At 31.8% G+C, this 23363-nt stretch overlaps 1 long non-coding RNA gene across 1 annotated transcript; it reads right to left on the bottom strand.

The window, feature by feature from the left end:
- Positions 1-6409: 6409 nt before the first annotated feature.
- Positions 6410-22813, bottom strand: LOC145269442 (uncharacterized). Its single transcript, XR_013865057.1, has 2 exons — positions 22317-22813; positions 6410-13993 (listed from the first exon to the last, which is right to left on the bottom strand). It is a non-coding gene; the product is annotated as an uncharacterized LOC145269442 (long non-coding RNA).
- Positions 22814-23363: the final 550 nt, after the last annotated feature.

The raw sequence follows: 23363 nt of genomic DNA on the forward strand, positions 1-23363 counted from the left end.
AATAAACCTCATGAATCGAGTTGTCTCCTATTACTTTTTGTAAAGAAAATGACAGAAATAGCAGTAAGTGTCATATATTAGCTTAATTCAGATATACATGAGTACTATGTAAATCACAAAAATTGTAAAAAAAAAAAAGAAAAAAAAATTATTTTCTGAAAAATAAAATAAAATAATGACCCTTGATCAAATTACGTGACATTTTGGATTATGATATTTTAGTTCCATGTCGGGTATGAAAAAAAAAAAGATTTTACTAAATTTTTCTTTTTTTTTTAATTACGTTGAACTTTAGATTTTCACAACAAATATTATAATTGTACCTATTTACAATGCCTCCCCACGGGACAGAGTTAGACACCAGGGTCGTTTTTTAACGTGGAGAAAAGGTACAAAAATAAAAATTGTCTCAGTCGTGAAGGATTTCTCCTCCACTGAAAGAGAACAAGAAATAGAAGTGCAGCATCTGAAGAACAGATACTACACTTTGATCTTGACCAAAAGGCCAAATTGTAACGGAGGAATTGTAAAAATGTAAAGTTGTTAATATGTGTGTTTATTGAAATAACAAGTATAGAAAGTATCTACACAAAAGCTTGCAACAGAAAATGTAAAATAAATATTTTTTTAATAAATTATTCGTATAGGTTGCTACCAAAAAGACAAAAGGGTGTAAGAACCCTTAGTCCTGTTAGTAAGTAAAAAAAATTGATTTTAAACTTTAAACGCTCTTTTCTCTCCCCCCCCTCTCTCTCTCTCTCTCTCTCTCTCTCTCTCTTTCTCCCTCATACGCACACAAACACACATTCACGGGTTACAATTAAAAAAAATCTAAATTCCTAGTTTAATATATGAAAATTACTAAAAATCAGAAAAAAGTAAATGATTTACAGAAAAAAAAAACATTATCCACATGATCAAAGTTACGTGTCTTTTCAAATGTAACATTTTCGTTCTGTGTCAGATACATCATACAGCTTTTTTTTTTAATTATCATTATTATTATTATTTATCTATTTATTTCGTGAAGTACATTGAACTTTGGAGATTTACCAGCAGTTATTGTAATTACGATGCGGGAATTGTAAAGATGTAAAGTTGTTAATATTTGTGTTTATTGAAATGACAAGTATAGAAAGTGTCTACACAAAAGCTTGTGAAATAAATTTCTACATAGAAAAATGCAAAGGAACAAACCGAGTTATATGTTCATCAACGTTTCGTCTTGTTCGGTTTGTTCCTTTTTATTTCTCTCTCTCTCTCTCTCTCTCTCTCTCTCTATATATATATATATATATATATATATATATATATATATATATATATATATATATATATACATATTTAGTGGAAATGGTAATTAAGAAAAACTGAAGAAAGTGCTCAATACCGCTGTAGAGCAAATATGCGTTTTATTTTTTTATTACCGTATCTTTCTGTTAAGTTACATTATTGTTTCAGCTACTTGGCCGTTTTTTTTCTTTTGGCCGTCTGTAGCATCCTTAGACTTTAAAAGTCTGAGGATGCTACATACGGACAAAAAGCGGCCAAGTAGCTGAAACAATAATGTAACTTAACAGAAAGATACGGTAATAAACAATAAAACGTATATGTCATATTCCATATATATATATATATATATATATATATATATATATATATAGAGAGAGAGAGAGAGAGAATATGACATTTTCGTTACATACATCAAAAACATTCTTCCGTATTTTTGTTTAATAAAAGCATTCTTGTAAAATCATTACATAACATTTAAAAGTCAAGATTATCGGAATGTAAAAAAATGCAAAGGAAATAAAGATTGAAACCGCACCACTGGTATTAGTAGCCAGTCACACTAGCTACAGCACCAAAGGGACAACCGATTTGAAAGTGTTGTAAAATAACTAAATAAATAGATGTCTGCTTTACATGATGTATGCATATGTAGAACGACGTCATTGTGCTTGCTACGCTTGCCAAGTTGATATTTATTTAAATTTTGAACCCCGTAGCAATTATTTTAACCGAGTAAATACCCCAAATAAAATTCTGCACAAAAAATGCAATCTTTTGAGCCGATGTACGCCGTCCAGCGACCTTCTGTCTGAAAGGAGATATAATTTGAAAAACGGAGACATATACACACACACACACACACACACACAGTGATATTTATATCATAGATTATATTATGTATTGTGTTAAGTTAAAAATTGTGATTTTATTGTTAAAATTATTAATTATTTATTAACAATAAAAAGTAAGCACTGTATTATTAATGTAAAAAAAAATGCAATCACTTTTAATCTGAGTAAGGATAAAAATAAAAGCAAATATTTTTTGTGAGCTTTGGTGAAAAGATAATTTATTTTATTGTAAAATTGTATAAGAAGAACGACTAAGGAGGTAAATATTGCAGTAGTTAATATTAAGTATTTTTATGCAATTTAAAAATTAGGTGTATTTGAAAGAACAATATGAATAAGATCTAGAAAGTAATTTATCGACCTTCAGAAGTATTGGGTGAGGGTAGGGGGTGAAGCAAACCAGGAGAATGCTCGCTTACGATTCTTTAGTAAACTATGGCCCGTTTTATTCAATTACTGATAGTAAGTAATATTACTTCCTACCGAAGGTTTAGTTTCCTACATTTATTTATTTATGGCATAGCGAAGTGAAAGCGCCATCTTCATGTTAAACTATGACCACTGTACAGTCACACACACACACACACACACACACACACACACACACACACACACACACACACTCGCGTGCGAATAACAAACCATTATTCATTTCGAACTTTCCCCGCGCATTTTGAAAAAACATGTTCGTTCAGCAACGGCTCGATTTTAAATATGCCCACACACTTTTCACGAAACAGCAATAGTGAAAATAACATATGTTTGGTGGACGTAGTTGAAAGCAGGTCACGTGACATAACCAGCCAATGAAAAAAATTAAGAAATAATCTTTTTTACGGATTTCTAAAAGCGAAAATATCAGCAGAGGAGTGGTTCCTTTCTGAAGCCAGCCAAAAATGTATAAAATAGCCGTCTATGGAGACATTTCAACTTTCTCTCCCTCTCAGCTCACTTTGAGACACCACGAGGGAATGTTTCTCTTGTGCATGACCTCGACGCCGCCAACGTCGTAAACATCACATGCATACGCCATGCGGACACCAAAAACGACTTTGCACACACGCATTCATCTCGAACATCTTCTAAAGTTAATAACAACAAAATACTTCTTGAATTTCTTTCCCTGTGGGACTTTTTAAGCAAGGCGAACCTTCGCCAGATACACAAACATTAAATTCCTTTTTTGTTAATTATTTTCACGCAGGACTTTAACCTTTGAAACTCAGGACTTTCATCTAACATTTATAATTACAATGACGTCGAAAGAACTCTCACCCGTTGTTGGACGTTTTGTGATAACCTTATTTTGTTATTTAAAAAATAAATGCTGTGCATTTAAATCAGAAAGAGGTGTCGTTTGTTTCATTTTCATTATTTTTTTTTATCATTTGTTTTTGGGCAATTTAATCTCACTTAATTTTCTCACCCCCACTCATATTCACTTACAGATATTAAGGGTTTTTTTTTTTTTTTTTTTTTTTTTGCATAGCGAAGTGAAAGCGCCTCTCTCCATGCTAGGAATAATTTTCTAAAAATTAAAAAAAAAATGATATTATTTAAGGACGACCACTAATAAGAATCAGATATTATGTAGAAAGCCATTCTTAACATTGGTTGGATGAGGTTTTGTTAATTATTTTTTACATTCCCTCAACAATGTAGTAAATAAATTAATAAAAAATTAGAGTAAATTTTTACCTGGTTTCAACCTTGACATTTTCCTTTGACATGACGACTTTTAAAGGTTTCATAATGCTGTAAGTAAACAAATATCGCATTTAAATTTCCGCAAATAAGAAGTTTTCTGGATATTAAACAATGGATGTTGGATGTACTGTGTGGTTCCCTCTTCTCTCAGGAAACGTCTTGACCTCTTCACCGTTGGTGGTGTTCTGACTGGAATTTTCTTTCTTCATTTTCTGGACCGTTTCGTTGTTTCAATGAAGGCGTTTATGAAGGCATTTATGGCAGACTCAAGAAAGACGATACGCGACACAATTGTAATATATATGGAACATAACTATTTTATTTTACATTAGAGATACAATATATTACAAAACCCTTTTACAATTTAAAACTGGACAATAAGCTTTTCAACCTAACTAGTTTTGAGGGAGGAGGTGCCCCCTCCCAATTTACGGAGAAACAGAATATGCATATTCACTTCATGGTGGTCGTGCAGGAAAGAGACAGAAAGATAGCAAGGGAATTATGGGAAGGGATTTCTTTGTATCTCTACGCTCATGGCCAAATTGCTATAGAGCGTATTAGAAACAGTGGCACGAAAAATAGTGCAACATGTGTGTAGTTTCTCGAAGTTGGGTTTACATGAAAGAGCGTATAGTTGCACATACCAAGATGAGTACCAGCTATTAAAAAAAAATGACATTGCTTAATATCTTTAAAACTACTTATTTGCAGAAAATGTAAATGCAACATTCGTTTCCAATATGCCCGAATACCTTTAATGGTCATCATTTTAAAAGGAAAACGTTAAGGTGAAAACCAAGTAAAAATTTACAAAATTAGTACAAAACTTGCCTAACCACAAAAGTAAGCGACCCAAAATAAGTCTTTAATATCAGGAAGCAAGTGTGAGTAGATAGTGTTAGTAACTAACGTTGAGTTGGCCGTTGTTCTCGTTTGCCGTCCAATTTGTCTAATTGAAGTATTTATCTGTTTTCTAGCAATAAAAATGCCCCAAAATTGAGTTTTATGTTTTTTCTTTGTTGAAAAAAGAGTTTTTTTTTCTTTTTTAGCACACGTGATCATGGCGTCTTTCCAGACGTGTCATCTTTCAGCTAACGGCGTGTTTTTTATCTACAAAGATGGGAGTGGTGATCTGGCAAAAAGTGACAAGATGCCCTACAGATGTGATGACTCATAAAAATATCTGTTTTCACTTTACTAACAAAGGAAGCTTTTCTTTGTCGTTATGTCGATTGTTTATAGCTGATGTATTAAGTATTATTTACTCATTAGGATTTTTCACATATATCACGACGAGCACACTGCTAATAAGAGATGATGTTCCTGGTTGGATTAGTCTTCCCAGATTTTCAGCTCTCTATACATCCTTCAATAAGCATTGCTTTTTTACATTATCCAAAAGCCGTTTATCATTGATTTCCAAAAGAAATTATAAAGAAAAACAGACACGACTGTGAAGAATGTCATCCACTAGAAACTGGACAATTAGTTGTTATAGCTTATCATAGTAGAATAAAAAACAAAAATTAATCACATTTGCTGGAGTATTCATTTCAGTTCTGCTAGCACAACGTTCCTAGTATGAGTATTAGATAATAATATGGTTAAAAATTAAATTAGTTATTATCGATTTATCTGTTTATTTATCTATCCATCCAGTGATATTGTTAAAATAGTTTATACTGGAAATTATTTAATGTTTAACAATGGGTTTTAGCTGAAGATGTTTACATAAATTAGCTAAGTTGAAAATAAACAAAATGACCTTCAACAGTTGCGTATGTGAAAGAGGTTACACACTAGGAGACATGTGCGTTTGATGATGATGTAACAGAACAAACAGGTCAAGACGATTAGACTGAGAGAGTTTGAGTTTGGTCACAAAAGTGAGTAGACGTGCTTCAAAGCCAGGAAGCAGGGCTGGAAGGAACATGAATGTAGACATGTAATGCAAACTGTTTGTGAAGACTACTAAGACAGCTGAAATAAATTTATATTTTAAAGATATAAAGTGTTGGTCTGTGGTTTCACAAAAGAAGGAAAACAGGTATTTCGGTCGGTCATGGTGTTGGTCGTTGCATGTTTCATCACAGAGCCCAGCAGTGAAGATAGAAGAACTTCGGGTAAAGAAAAGGTATGAAGCATATATTCTTCTTATAAAATATACCTTTATGTAAATACGAACTGGAATATTTCGTCATGGCTATGCATTCAATATGACTCAGATTATACGTCGATATCCTCCTCTCCTATGTAATATACTTTAAGTTAGTTAAAGTAACATCACTAAGAAAATGTGAAACCTTCGTCGTATGAGCTGTGCATAGCCATGTAGACAGGATTTATTTCGGTTAGGAATGCTATGTTATTTTGAATGTTGGGTTAGGGTTTACTTGCAAGGTGTAGCGTCCCCAGGTCATTTTGTCCTGAAAAAAAAAAAACTGTACAGAAAGATCTTAGACAATCAAGAATGGTGTGTCATAGGCCATCAGTATTTCTTCAATACGTTATCCACTTTTTACTTTAGATCAGTTATACACTCGAAAACTATAAAAGAACTTTAGAACCATATTTATTTTATGACGAGTAAACGGAATTGGAAAAAAATCGAAGCTTTTTGAGGTATCGGAATCAGAAAAATTTTAGCCTATTTTCCGATACCAAAACCGATTCCTTTAATTATCTGTTTTATTTCGCTTTTATAAAGTATTATATACTGCCTGTAGTAATAATCTATAATATAAAGCTGTGTGTGTGTGTGTGTGTGTGTGTGTGTGTGTCTGGTCACGAATAGGCTCCTATATGGTTGACTATTTTAAAAAAACTGATTACATATAATGATAGATGTGTCGAGACACAGGAATGGGTACGATTGATCTGGCAGAACGGTGGTTCATTATTATTGTGGGGTCTGCGTTCGCGCCTGGTCCACAAAGTATGGAAATAAAAAATTTAAAAATTAAAAAAAAAACGTTTACAAGTGTTTTTGATATAGATGTACATAAGAATATTTTGATATGTTTTAACTTAAATAGGGATGGTATAATAAAATTGTGGGGTCTGCGTTCGCGCCTGGCCTCCATAGAATGGAAATAGGCACAAACTTTAATAAATACTTTTCATATCTATTTGCATAAGTATACTTTGATAATCATGTTTCAGTTTAAAGAAATATGGTATAATAAAATTATGGGGTGCTCGTTCGCACCTGACCTCAATAGAGTGGAAATATGTCACAAAGTTTAACAAGGTTTTTTAATATAGATCCACAGAATTTTGTGATAAATGTTTCAGTGTGGACAGGTATGGTACGATAAATTATGGGGTTTATCTATTTTATTTTTGCTTTCATCATATTTTGCTTTGGTTTTGATACCCCCAAATTCGAAGCTATCTCTTTACAACCCTTTCTTTTCATAGCCTATCATACTTTCATAAGTCAGAGTCCATTTTCTGTAGGCTGTTTTTGAACCCAGTTAACGATGGGTACTTTTGCTAGTAAAATAATAAATATTTATTGATTTAAACTTCCAGTAAGGTTAACATCTCTTGACCACCCCCTCACAAGTGGATTTTTTACGTTTGAGAAAATATAGAGACATTTCAAATGTTTTTACAGTAATAGTGACAATAGTAAATTTTTAGAGATTTGTAAAGAATCGGAATCGATAATTGTATCGGAATCAGGAATTTATTACGGAATCTGTAATTGTATCGGAATCGGGCCAAATATTGGAATTGTTCCATCACTATATTTTAATCTGTTTAATTTAATATGGATTTGATAAGAATTTAAATGTTTTTTTTTCAATAAATAAAAAAGTATTCATTCATAGTTTTTTTTTCAATAAATAAAAAAGTATTCATTCAGTTTTTTTTTTCAATAAATAAAAAAGTATTCATTCAGTTTTTTTTTTAATAAATAAAAAAGTATTCATTCAGTTTTTTTTTCAATAAATAAAAAAGTATTCATTCATAGTTTTATTTTCAATAAATAAAAAAGTATTCATTCATTTTATTTTCAATAAATAAAAAAGTATTCATTCAGTTTTTTTTCAATAAATAAAAAAGTATTCATTCATAGTTTTATTTTCATTAAATAAAAAAGTATTCATAGTTTTTTTTCTAAAAAACATGAACACACGTGGATTTTCTTGTAATTTTATTACGAGGAAATCTGTTTCCTCGAACAATTATAAGTGAGGAATCATTCATGGGTACACTTAAAATTCTCATTGTTGTCTCCCCCTTTTTAGCTTTTTATTGCAAAGCCCAAGAAAAACAAAATCGCTTTGTTTTCTATTGATTTTAGTTCATTTATTTTAAAGTGATTAATGGATGTTCTTTCAGCGTTAAGCTTGATTTTCTTATGAGTTAAATTTAAAAGATATTTTCCCTTTCTTATTATTTTACATCGGTTAGTTCTTAGAGATCACGTGGCTCCATCCTGTGGCTTACACTTGATTTTATTATGATTTGAATTTATATTCGAGGGATTTATTTTTAGAATAGACATTGTTCCTTTTCAACAGTAAAAAGAAAACGTTTAGTAAAGTAAACGATTCAATAAAGAATAATACACAAACACTATCTTTTACACACAGAAAAGGACAGGAAGAATTAGTAATCTACAATGTATTCCATTTAAACCTATTTCCCCTTAAACACAATTTAATATTCTTTAAACACTTATATTCATCTACATATAATACTATCTCGACTCCCCAACAATTCTACGATTCTAACACATAATTTTCATATTCCATTATAACTTTATCATTATGCCTCTTATCTACTTTCCACAATCTAAATTGAAATTAATATTTGATTTGCTCCACTACAACTCATTTTCTATTTTTTTTTTTTTTTTTTTTAGATATTTTCCCTTTTTTATTATTTTACATTGGTTAGTTCTAACAGATCAAGTGGCTCCATGCTGTGGTTTACACTTAATTTTATAACGATTTGAATTTTTTTTTTACATAGGCGTCACCACTTATCAAGGTCAATAGGCCACTCAAGGATAAGGGTTAGAGTGTAGAGTATGAATCTGCATTACATCTTAACTCTGTTCAGTTGGTGTTACATACACACCTACAAACACCCAAGCAATGCTAGGCACCCTGCTAGTTACAATTAAAGGAGAAATTCTAAACTAAATAAGCCAGCAAAAATTATCATGTCGTATACAAACCCAAATAAAAATACAATATAATTCTTTTTTTCCTTTATAAAAATCTAATACCCCGAAAATATTAATTTAATATTCTATTATTTAACTATTACAAAAATAAAGTAAACCTTATGTTAGTTTAAAGCTTAAGGTGATGACTATAATTTTAATCTTATTCAGCCATGCGTCCAACAAAAGACATTCAAACAACCTAATATTTCCCGTTATTTCTTTAGACCTATAATTATTTTACATCTTAACTCTGTTCAGTTGGTGTCTATGCATTACACCTTTTTTTTTTACATAGGCGTCACCACTTATCAAGGCCGATCGGCCACTCAAGGATAAGGGTTAAAGAGTGTAGAGTAGTCAAAAGGACAATATAGTGATCAATAGTAATGGAAGTTCGGTAAATTTGTTAACTTAAGTGGAACGGCTCATCAGAAACTTGTTCACGTTGGACTTGAAGACAACCATATTATAGACAGCTGGAAAGCAGGAAAACGGAAGACAATTCCACAGGCGTGCAGTTCTAAGAAAGAAGCTTTGATCATGGAATCTATGTTTAGGTTTAGGCAGAGATAAAGAGTGGGGAAAATTATTGATAATGTTTTCAGCTAGTCTAGTGTTTCTTGTGAAAGTTTGGCGAGGGGGGACCATAGACTGAAGCTCAGTCGAACACTTTCCATGAAAATAATGATAAAGCAGAGACAAACTCGCAACATCTCTTCTGTGAGATAGAGGTTGCAGCGAAGAGAAAAGGACATCTCCCACCAGGCCACAAAGTCTATTTTGGACCCTATCAAGGCAGGACAAGTCTTTTCTAGCAGTTCCTGCCCATATGTGGCAACAGTATTCCATCCTTGGACGTATCTGGCTCTTATATAGATAGAGAATTGCATCAGCAGTGAGATATCTACTGGATCGGTAGAAAGATCCAACCATTTTTCCAATGGTCTTGGCAACAGATTTGATGTACGTATTCCATTTAAGATCAGGAGTAAAGGTCAAGCCCAGAAGCCTGTCAAAACTTGAGGCCTCTCCAAGACGAGAGCCATTCATTTTCAAGGGCTTTATTTTTAGAATAGACGTTGCTCCTTTTATGACTGGTATCCCAATTTTGTACAAGCTTAATCTTCCAGAAATTGCTTCTGAGTATTTCTTAGAATTTCTTTTCATTAGGCCAGTTGCTCCTATCACAACTGGTATAATGTTGATTTTTTTATAGAGACCACATTGTTTTTAATCATTTTTAAGGTCCTAATATTTTATCTTTTCCCATTCAACTTTAATAAGGACATAATCATTTGGGGCATTAACATCAATAATGAGTGCAGTTCTTTCAGACTTGTTTCCATATTACAACACCTGGTTTGATATTCCCGGCCCTTCACCTGTTGGGCTGAGTGTCAAGTGACGAATCCTTGACATGTACTACCTGGTCTCCATGCAGCCGAGGCCGCTAGGAGACCTTCCCCATCAGACGCAGTGATGGGGGTATGAGACAAATGGATTCGCCAATCATTTCTATAACTAACGGCTGTGCTAAACAACCAATGAAACGTTTCAAAATTATTATAAAAATTCAATCAGTTCGCCGTTAACTACGCCACGGACTACATTTGATTCTTGGCCGCCATCTTGGTTACTGATCTGAACTACGCCACCATCTTTGTTCAACATAATGTCTCAAAACTTAACAGTCAAAGTTCAACGATTTGTGTTTTGAAAACTCTACCAAACTCCTCCGCCAATTTTGAGTCTAAACACATGAAATTTTAGATGTACATTCCCTGGCCATGGATCAAACATTTTTATTCAATTTGAGCTCAAAACAATAAATGTTAAGGGGTCAAAATTGAGGTCAAAGTTTTAAAAAAATTGACCGCTGTGGTCTCTACCTAATTACTTAGCCAATTTTTAGTCTACACATTTGAAATTTTACATAAAGTGTATTCAGACATAAGGGAAGCTTCTAAATCGGTTGTTGGCTGAAAATTTGGCTGGCAAGGGATTAAAATTAAAAAAATTTGATGTTTGTGGTCTCTAGCAAACTATTCAGCCAATTTTGGGTCTAAACAAGGGTATTTAGACATGCAGCAAGCTTTTTAATCAATTCTTGTCTTTTACAATACCTGGTTCGATAGACTTGTCATTTATATATCTGCCCACCTGCATGTCTTTGTTATAAGACAGTTACTTTTCCGTTTTATGTTATTGGTAGTGATTTACGTTCCCAGATATTCGATGATCTGTCAATTGCAGCTCTTCAAAGATCTGTCAATGGGTCTATTTACATACTTTGTTGTGGCGGACTATGTAAAGATTATCTGCTAATAAGATTGGGCATCCAGACATTAGGTGGCTCAAGCTCTAAGGTGCTGAGTGGTAGAATCCGCACTGGTCATTTGTTGCTAGTCCAGCCATTTTTTAAAAAAATTAATTCGTAAGCTCTGATCTTGTCTGGCTACAATGAATCTTTCCTTATCAAATGGAAGTTTTTTATTCTTCAGCCATTGAAGTGAAGTATCCTTGTCTATATATTCTGGTTGAGCTCCCCCAGGAACTTAATGGCTCTCTTGTGCTGTTTCCGTCCTTGTTTTTTTTTTTCTTATCTCGATTTCTTTGTATTTCTTTCTTTTTATTCAATTTTTATTAATCATTATTTTACTTTGTTTTTTTTTTAAAGGATTAAGAGGTTCTGACCTGGAGCTTACACTTGATTTCATAATAACTTGAATTTGTATCTGAGGGCTCTTTTAAGAATAGACATTGTTCCCTTTATGTATTTTGTAAGAAATCAGACTTTCAGGGATTGTATCTAAGTATTTCTAAAGACTCTCTTTTATTGGGCCAATTGCTTCCATCACAACCCATATAATGTTTGTTTTTTTTCAGACCAGGTTCTTTTTTAAATTGTTCTTAAGGTCCTCATATTTTGTTATCTTTTTCTGCTCAGCTCTATGAAGGCCATAGTCATTTGGGGCTGTGACATCAATAATAAGCACAGTTCTTTCAGGTCTGTTCCATATTACAATGCCTGGCTTGATAATTTGTCTTTTATGAATCTGCCCGTCTGTATGTCTTTGTCATAGAACACTGACAGTTTTCTGTTTGATGTTACCAGTGGTAGTTCATGTTCAGCTTTTTTTGTTTTATTTTACTTCAGTCAAATATCTCAGAAATCAAGGAGCCTACAACCTGGGAGTAATATTGAACTCTATACTAAATACATACATATTCGAATGTTCTATTAAAGTTCTTTATCTCTCAAACACTGATTTAGTAAAGAAATTAAGAACTTTCTCCCCCCAATTAACCATTTTCATATGTTGTAGTATATCTTTCATTTAGTCTCTTGGTCTTACTGGATTCCAGGACAAGAATTTATCTTGTCTGGTGTAGTATCCAGCTTCATACTATTACTTGAGGTAACATCACTTGGAGAAGGTGCACAATTCCTCATAAAAGCTAATGTGTATTAGCGATAGAAAGGAGATGTTATTTGGTCTGTGAATACTATGTGATTTTGAAAATTTGGTCAGGGTTCAATTCTAAGAAAAAGTATACTCATCTCAGGTTGTTCTGACAAACCCCTGTACAGAGAGACCTTAGACACTCGATGATAATGTCTAGTAGGCATTTTTTTTCTTCCTTTGAAGATTGTAATGCTGGGTATGGGGCAGCCAAACCAGCTGCCAACATTGCCCCGCTTTTTTATTGAAACCAACCGAGAGCTCTTTTTAGTATCCTCGCTGTTCCCTTAAGTGCAATTGTCTGAATCTCTTTTGCACTTGATTCACCAGGAATATTAGTTAGGTAGGACTTCAGGTTCTTCTTCATACATTAGTATGTAAAAGTATGTGTCCATTTAAACTCGATTTATGAGAAAATGAAGATTTGCATATTTCACAAGAAAATGGTTTCTCCCCAGTGTGCGTACGCATGTGTCCTTTCAGAGTTGATTTTTGTGAAAAAGAAGATCCGCATATTTTACATGAAAATGGTTTTTCTCCAGTGTGTATACGGATGTGTTCATTCAAATGTGATTTTGAAGTGAAAGAAGATTCGCATATTTCACAAGAAAATGGCTTCTCCCCAGTATGTATACGCAAGTGTCCTTTTAATGTTAATTCATGGGAAAATGAACATCCACATATTTTACAGGAAAACGGTTTTTCTCCAGTGTGTACACGCATGTGTCTGATGAGACTCGACTTCTGAGAAAATGAAGATCGACACTCTTCACAGCAAAACGGTTTCTCCCCAGTGTGTGTGCGTATATGTCCTTTTAACTTTGATCGCTGAGCAAATGAACATCCACATATTTCACAGCAAAATGGTTTCTCCCCAGTATGTACACGGATATGTTCTATCAGAGTTGACTTTAAAGAAAATGAAGATTCACAAACGTCACAGGCAAACGGCTTCTCACCAGTGTGTACACGCATGTGTTTTGGTAAATACTTTTTCTCTGAAAATGATGAACCACATATTTCACAAGAAAATTGTTTCTTTCTTGTTTTGCCATGTTTATTCATGTGTCCTTTCAAAGTTGAATGATGAGAAAATGAAGACCCGCATATGTCACAAATAAATGGTTTCTCCCCAGTGTGAACACGTACATGTGCTTTTAAATTTGATCGCTGAGAAAACGAACATTGGCATATTTCACAAGAAAATGGTTTTTCCCCAGTATGTATACGAATATGTTCTTTCAAAACTGATTTTAAGGAAAAGGAGGATTCGCATATTTGACAAGAAAATGGTTTTTCCACAGTATTAACACAGGAATTTTCTTTTAATGTTGATTGCTTGGAAAATCTGGAGCCGCCTGTTTCACAAGAAAATGGGTTTTCATCAGCATGTATGCACATGTGATTTTTCAACTGTGATTTTTCCAAAAATGAAGATCCACAATGTGCGCAGGAAAAGTCTTTCTGTTCTGTTGACTGGGACATTGTTTCTGTAAAAAAAAAGACAACGTCATGATTTATAATAAAAATCACTTTTAATAAACTAAATCATTGATTTACTGGCGACAAGGTATTTGAGACTTATATGACCTCAGCATTTTCAGCAAGGATTTGTGATCGATACATTAGCTCACTTACATTGATGATTTATTTAAACACTACCCAAATGAAAGTAAATAAATAAAGAGATTATTTTATTTATTTTCTTATTCCATTTTCTTAACCTTGAAGTACCCACATGTCTCATAGAATGTTTTCCTCTAGCCATTCGCCATAGATACCTATCATAGAAAACCACCCCCACCAACAGCTCAGATTAGCTGAGGTCAATGCACGCCCTATACAAACACCAGTTAGCTTCCTTTCTCTTCTCCTTTTCTTCTCTTTATATGTCTCCATTCACTCCTCCCTCCTAGTTGAGTACTAAGGGACAAACACAATTTCATATCCACTTTCTCTCTTCACATCATGTAACTAGGGACACAGAAGAAATGCTCGAAACATACTGTATATGATAGATTTCATCATTTTATCTTACTATATTTTTGACAATATTGTATCTCTAAAGTCCACCCCAAAAATATCTGATTTGAAAAATTTGCAGCTATCCATAATTTTTGTCAAAAATATTACAAAGGCTTTTAATAGGTAATTTTAATCTATAATAGAAAATAGCTGTCAGCAGACAACTATGAAGGGACCATACATCTAAAAATGAGGTGGAATAAATCTCGGACCTTCCATACTAAAAAGTTTATCACTAAGGACTAAAAATGCCTTACAATAAATTAGAATCCATGCACAATATAGACTTCTTCAACAAACTTGGACTCTGACCATATAATACCACTCTATACAAGGATTACCATGACAACCGGATATCATAAATTCATATCCTTTCATTGTTTCTACTTTTATTTCATCTATTTTCTTTATCTATGCCCCCTAAAAAGATGTAATTAATTTTAATATATTTTCTTTGTATGTGCTAAATGGCAGACTTATTTCAAATTAGATCTAATATTTTCTAATGACTTCCTCTGAGGAGATGAGACTACATCGAGAATCCATGGGTTAAGGAAAAACCTTGGAACTGTATTCTTTATTGAAACAATAAATTTCTGTTCTGAAAAATTGTCTTTCTGATTAAAATTAAAAAAAAAAGCTATATATATATATATATATATATATGTATATATATATATATGTATATATATATATATACACACACACGAGGGTCATTACACCAGTAAGGACTCCTATTTTTAAATACAAAAATTAAAACAGTGAAGCACTATGATAGGAGTAGTACCATTAAAATGAAAAACCTTCTGTGCTCCAGAATTTATTTTCTGCATAGTCACAACCATTCTCAATGCACTTTTGTCAGCCTCTTTTAATGCCTACAGCGCACTTTGTCACTCACATCTCTGTTCACCACTCTGAAATCGACGAACCCATCTTCTCGCTCTGCTGACATTAACTGCATCGACATTATAAATGTTTAACAGACACTGATAAATGTTAATCGATTAAATTTTTCAATGACGCATCCCTGTTCCTAATGCAAGCATGACATGTCCATGACAGGGGTTTCTTGGAGAAAGTCTCACACTGTCAATATCTGCAACAAAGAGATGTAACTTGCATGCTATGAATTCATGAATTCAGTCATGAAAACAATGCCTTTTGCAATTTCCTGTGACCCATTATTTTGGAAAAAAATTAAGACATTACTTTTAAAAATTCCTTGTGTATGTATATATACAATTATAAGTAATTATTTTTATACTTAAAGACACTAGTGTTTGATGCTTCCACAATCATCAGTGAAAGTAGTGAATGACTATTGCTACCAGTCGGGAGATTTGTACCCAGCTCCAAAGCTACCTTTGACTCCATTTGCTAGGAACGTTACTTCTCAGCCACCCTAAACTGCCTTGAGAATTAAGAGAAATTAACAACTTTAAATGCCAAATACAGGCACAGTGTTAAAATAATAATGATCAAACAAGAAATTATGATCTAGCAAACGTCCAGTCGACTGCCATTATTTCCCAAACAATGCACATCTTTAAGAAATTTCTTCGTAAAAGGGCTACATAAATATAAATAATTATTTTTATACTAACAGATACTAGTGTTTTATGCTTTCGCAATTAGCAGTGCAGGAATTGATGATTGCTTCTATTCAGGGGATTCGAACACAGTTCCAAAGCCACCTTTTTTTTTACCCACATTCACCACTAACAAGGCATATCGCCACTTGGATGTAAGTGGCTACTATTTGGAACCATGCCTAAAAACGATTAACTAGATGTGCTTTACGTTACATTTAGACACCTGCATATCAATATAGGCATGAAAGCAGGTAGCAGGAAGGGAATTCCAAAGTCTAGCTGTTCGAAGGAAAAAACTATTAGAGTAGAAAGCTTTCTAGCATTTAGGAACCTAAACTGTGAAGGGGTGAGATTTTGTTGCTAAGTGGGTTTGTCAGGGATATGTCCATAACGGGGGCACATGTGCAATGAGTTCATCAGAACACATTTCATTAAAATATTTGTAAAACAGGCACAGAGATGCAACATTGTCGTGATGGGACTTTGGCACCATTTGCTGGGAACATTAAATCTCTCCCTCTCTCTCTCTCATATATATATATATATATATATATATATATGTTTTTGTCAACTGAATTAAGGGAATTAATTATAAGATGGTCAACATCATGAATTTTGGAATATAACTTTTTGTCATTTATTCTCTCTCTCTCTCTCTCTCTCATATATATATATATATGTATATACTAAAAAAATCAGAAAATAAATTTCTATTTGCCAGTCAGGGAAAATTTTTCAGATTTACGTTGCTAATAATGTCCAGGCGACTCATTTACGTCATAGTTGGTAGGCATTTTAAGAAAATAAAGATTTTATTTAATATTTTAGAGCTTTTACAATATAGAAAAATAAATAAAATGAAAAAATATTTTTAAAATAAGTAAAGAGAGTTTTAACGCATTAGTATTGAGGTCAATAGATAATCAAATTCTACTGTGTTTGGTATAAGTTAGTTAATTTTTGCTTTTTTGTTTGTTTTTGTTTTAATTCTTGATTATTAATTTATCTGCACTTTTAGAAATTTAAAACTATAAGAGTGAGAATCTCCCAACCCCAAATTTTAGAAAAATTTATTTGCTTCAAAATAAAAGAATAAATAAAAAATATATATAATTATTTGTAAATATTCGTGGGGGGTAGTCAGTATTTTAAACTAAAGTGCGAGAGAGAGAGAGAGAGAGAGAGAGAGAGAGAGAGAGAGAGAGAGAGACCACCACCCAAATCCAATCATTCGGAACAATCCCAATTACCGAATTGTTTTGTAGCAGCATTTTTTTTGTTTTGTGTTATTTTTCCTCGTTATTGACTTGTGCCATATTTTCGAGTGCCATTTTTTATAGAGCACCATGACTGAAGACAGTGGATAGATCTCCTGCCTAATAATTAATGAACACAAACTCATGAACAAATATTCCAAATACAAAGCACAAATAGACACACAAAACAGCAAAAATAAACAAATCACAATACTTTTTCGAATTATCATTTCTCAAACGAAATGATAGTGTGAGAATCAGATCGAAAACAATACTTACTTAAAAATAAAAATAAAAAACAATACTTAAAAATAAAAAACAATACTTAAAAATAAAAATAAAAAACAATACTTAAAAATAAAAATACTTAAAAATAAAAAACAATACTTAAAAATAAAAATAAAAAACAATACTTAAAAATAAAAATAAAAAACAATACTTAAAAATAAAAATAAAAAACAATACTTAAAAATAAAAAACAATACTTAAAAATAAAAATAAAAAACAATACTTAAAAATAAAAATAAAAAACAATACTTAAAAATAAAAATAAAAAATACTTAAAAATAAAAAACAATACTTAAAAATAAAAATAAAAAACAATACTTAAAAATAAAAATACTTAAAAATAAAAAACAATACTTAAAAATAAAAAACAATACTTAAAAATAAAAATAAAAAACAATACTTAAAAATAAAAATATCCAAATGAATGCAATTAATGTTTACACACTGACGTTTAAAAACAAAAGCATAAAGGCATTTGTAAACATATCATTCGCACTATCAAAATAAAATGCACACACACTATCCGAAATAAAAACAAATACTTATATTTTGAACCAATCAGAAAACTTTCTGAATTCATTTGAAATGATTTTTCTGGAAGCTACCTAAACTCTCTGAAAGGGCCAGATTTTCTTTGGATAAACCAGTGGAACCATGTTGACCTAAATTTGCGGATTGGTGTCATTGGACACCCCACTTGGCACCCATCTCTGCAACATCTCTCTCCACTCACATGCACACAAACATTAATGAACACACACACAACTCATCAATGTTATCGTCGGTCAATCTGTTAAACTTTATTCATTCAAATATTCCTAAAACCTTCATCACAGAACTAGTTTCTAATATGAAAAACAAAAGAATATGATAAACAACTTTCAATTAATTATAATTTTAATTTAATTTTAATTTATTTAATTTTATTTAATTTATTTAATTTTATTTATTTAATTTTAATTTATTTAATCATTTGAGCACAGGAGTTTTTAATATGATTTTCCTTACCCTTGAAACTCACAACTCTTAATCAATCCAGACTTCTAATGTCTCAGCTAATGAACTCCTAGGTGTATCAGAATTTTTGTAGGAATAAAAATTCCTACAAAAATTCTGATACACCAAGGACACCCCTAACACGAAACTGCGAATAAAATATAAAAAACTCGTAATTTCTCTTTTTTAAAAGTGGGTTGTTTATTTTCTGTATGGATTATACTTCCAAAATAAACTATTAAAGTTGCATAAAAAGTAATAGAAATATTATTTTTTCATTTTTTAAAAAACAGTTATGAAATTAATTGAATTTTACGAGTTCAGTATTTTTCAATTTTTAAACTTTAAAAATCAATCAACATTTTTCTATTGATTCTATTTTTAGATATTTTCAGGGTCAATGTGGAATTTTATGCTCTTTGCAATAAACCGAATATAATATTTTAGACAAACGTTTTTTTCCCATTCACGCCCCCCCCCATTTTGAAATGTCTATTAAAAAGTAAATGATTAATTTACTCACCAAAGTTTGTTGTATATATCACAAATTGAAGATAAAAGAACAATAAATAATATATTCAAATTTAAAACAAAAAAAGAAGTGTTTTTTTAGGAATTTACCCGTAAATCTGAAGTTCAAAACCTTTTTTTTTTGACACATTGGTCCTTGCTTCTTTAATTGAAAAACAATTAGGGTTTGAATTACATTTTTCGAGTAGTTATAAGCTTGAAAAGAGAGGGGGTCGAATTATTCAATATTTTTCACGAAGTTTCTGACACACCTAAAGAACCCCTTGTTTTTACAAGAATTCTAAAAATATTCACAAACATTCTGTTTTCCTATTGCTGTAAACCTTCCATTTTAAACATATATAAATTATCTTTTTATGAATATATGTATTCTTAATGCATAAGCTTTTTGGGGTTTTTTTTGTTGTTTACCATATGACAATGTCTCTCGTTTTTATCACATTTGTTTATAAACTCTACAAAACTTTTCACTGAAAATATTTATCTGAGTCCAGCTCATTTCAAAAATATCTCTCCCATTACAAAAAACACTAAAGTAAAACCCCAAAATCGACGTGAACACATTCCTTAAAATTGACCTCCTCCCTAAAACTGGTGAATGAAATTCTATACAAACACAGAAAAGAGTAAACATCAGAAAATAAATTAGATTTTTTTAAAAAGAGGGGAAAAGTTGTTTTGTTTACCTATCTATCTATCTATATATCTATAAAAGTGAACGTGTCTGTATGTGTGTCTGTCTATGTACATTTCCCTATGCAATAACTTTGTCAATTTTTAGTATACAGACTCGAAATTTGATATATAGGGTACTGAGATTTGGAAAAATCTATGTGATCGGTTTTCGGCCAGAAAATTGGTTGTTAAGGCCTCAAAGTTCTACGATTTGGCCTTTGAGAACTCTACCAAACTCCTCTGAGAATTTTGGGTCTAAACACTTGAAATTTAAAATATAGGTTCCTTGGACATGGATCTAAGTTAATAACTTGATTTGAGCCCCAAAACAATAAATATGAAGGGGTCATAATAGGGGTCACGGTTTTAAAAAATTGACTTTTTTTTTGCTCAGTATACACCTCCAAACATCTGGGCAACGCTGGGCACCCATGCTAGTATATCTACAAAAGTGCACGTGTCTGTGTATGTCTGCGTACATTTCCCTACAAAATAACTTTGTCGGCTTTTTGTCTACAGACTCGAAATTTGATATATAGGGTACTGAGATTTGGGAAAATCGATGTTTTCGGCAAGAAATTTGGCTGTTAAGGGGTCAATGTTCAAAGATTTGACTTTTGAGAACTCTACCAAACTACTCTGACAATTTTGGGTTTAAACACTTGAAATTTAAGATATACGTTCCTTGAACATAGATCTAACTTAATAACTCGATTTGAGCCCAAAACAATAAATGTTAAGGGGTCACAATAGGGGTCAAAGTAAAAAAACTGACTTTTTTTGTTTTTGATTTTTTGCTCAGCATACACCTCCAAATACTACGGACAACACCGGGCACCCATGCTAGTATAAAAAAAAAAAATCAAAAAAGAAATCAAAAAAAGATACTTGTCCAGAATGTCAACTCGTGTTATTTTTTAAATAAGAAAAAAAAATATATCTGATGCCATTTTTAAAATATACTATAAAAATACGGGAGATAACTCCAAATCGAGCTTTTAAAAAGCCATACTTAATTGAAAAGAAAGACACTGGAAAAACACAAATTCACTTTAGAATTTAATTTATAAAAACAAAACTGTTTGATCATTTTAAGTTATTTTTGAAGTACAATATTTTATTCCCATCACGGGCATGTATATTAACATAGGTTTTCTTTTATTCACTTATTTTTTTCTGCTAACAATTTTAAAAAAAAATTAATCACCTTTTCAGCTTCCCTGATAAAGAGTAAACATACATATATATATATATATATATATATATATATATATATATGATGTGTGTACCTGTCATGGAACGAAGATGTCATATTTCAAAAATCACATAAATTTACCAAATAATTTTTTGCCCACTTATTCAGTATAAGCAGAAAAATCAGCAGTCGCAGAATAGAATTTCCATTAAAAACCAATATTTTCTGCTTAATTTCTATTTCAACGAAAAACAATATTATCTACTTACTTGGCCTTTTGGCCAAGATCAAAGTGTAGTACCTGTTCTTCAGATGTGGCATTTCCATTTCTCGTTCTCTTTCAGTGGAGGAGAAATCCTTCACGACTGAGACAATTTTTATTTTTGTACCTTTTCTCCACGTTAAAAAAAACGACCTTGGTGTCTAACTCTGTCCCGTGGTACCAAGGTACATATCATTATCATGCATTATGACATTAAACAAGTACTTTCACGAATTTTACGATTCATTGAATGGCCATTTTGTTTGTTTGTGAGAAAAATCAATTAAACAAATCACTTGACTTGAGGAGGTTGGAGATCGGAGGAGGATCGGGTTCGATTTGGACTGTGCAAACCTAGTGACATTTTAATTCATGGAAAAAATCAAACAGAATCAAATTTTATGAAAAAGCAATACTGTATGTTTCGATCCGGCATGTTTTATAAATATGAGGGAGACAACTGAATTCGAACTATCAAGATCAAAATCAGCCTGGTAATGGTTCCAATTTACTATTGAAATCACTAAAAATCGCAAATAAATGATTTTTCAAATAAAAAAATTACTTGATCAATTTACGTGATTTTTTGAATAAGACATCTTTGTTCCGTAACGAGTACGTACATAATAAAAAAAATTCTATCATTTAATGTTTTAATAGGTTTAATTAATAGTTTAAGTAGCAAAAATCGAATTTAAAAAAGATACGTAAATTTATGCTAATAAATAATAAAAATAATACTTTGAAGCTTACACACCGTGCTGGAATTTTTCAGTATCTTTATTAAATTTTTCAGGTGAAAGTACATAATAGTTAACACCGCCACTCTCCCTTGCCACGTTAAGAATGGTTTTCTAAATAATAACGTAAATCACTGTTCGTAAACTACGGAAATACGATTATCATGAAACTAAATGGACTGGAATTTAAGTTATGGAGATAAAAAAAAAAATTAACGATGGAAAAAAATCAGTTGAAAATTATACTTACATTTTGTTACGTACTTTTGTGATTGATGTATTTTATAGATTCCATATAGGAAAACAGGTTGATATTAAATAAACAAAAGATTTTGGAATGACATCTCTATTTCAATCAATCAATCAATAAGGGTTTTATCACTCAATGAGCAACCCCTACGTTAGCCATTTATCTCTGTCCCGAACTATCTGCTGCCATGTGAGACCCAACCCATGTGTTGTATCAGTTCGTCTCTCCACCTCGTTCTGTTATGTTCACGGGGTGTCCATCTCCATCTCTATTTAATGATTGGTTAATTCTTCCGCTTTGTTATCTGTAGTATTTCGAGTAGATGTTACGATGATTACAGAAAAGGATATCATGTCGGACATAGGAATAATTGTTATTACCCATAATGCAATAGGCGATCATTACTTCCGCCTGTTATACACAGTCATACACAGGGTTTCCAATTTAGCGAGTTTCCCGCTAGATCTGGAGAGGTTCGTTTGGAATCTAGCGGGTAAATTTTGGATCTAGCGGCTAGCGTTTTTTTTTTTTTGTTTGTTTTTTTTTATAAAATCTGGAGATTTCGTTTTGAAGAAATTCAAACCGACACTCCCCCCCCCAAAAAAAAAAGAAACGTAAACAAACATTAATTAATTTATACACAGCTAACAGCGGCCAGGTCAAGACAAGGCTAAAAAAAAGTTCAGTGTTTTAATATTCAACTGTAAATTTTGCCAAGTAGGTATGAAGTCAACACTTCAAAATAGACAAGGTTTCAGGACGTATCAATAAGAGAAAATACAAATTAAACTGGGAGAGTCAATGATAACAATCTGGAAACTTGAGGTCTTGTGGCCCATTTGTTTCATTTTTTTATCGCCAAGAAAAAAAAAATGTTAATTCAGGTTTATATCATTTTTTAACTAGCATTTTTTTATTCTTTATTTTTAGCAAAATTATTTTTTTTAAATAGAATTTTAAAAGTTAAATTGGATTCGTTTTACTATACACATAGATTCGAAAAAGTTGTCAAAAAACAAATATATAACAAATAAATGTTATCAAAGG

This window comes from Euprymna scolopes, chromosome 45, assembly GCF_053919585.1.
Source record: "Euprymna scolopes isolate OS-2025 chromosome 45, ASM5391958v1, whole genome shotgun sequence".
NCBI classification, from domain to species: domain Eukaryota; kingdom Metazoa; phylum Mollusca; class Cephalopoda; order Sepiida; family Sepiolidae; genus Euprymna; species Euprymna scolopes.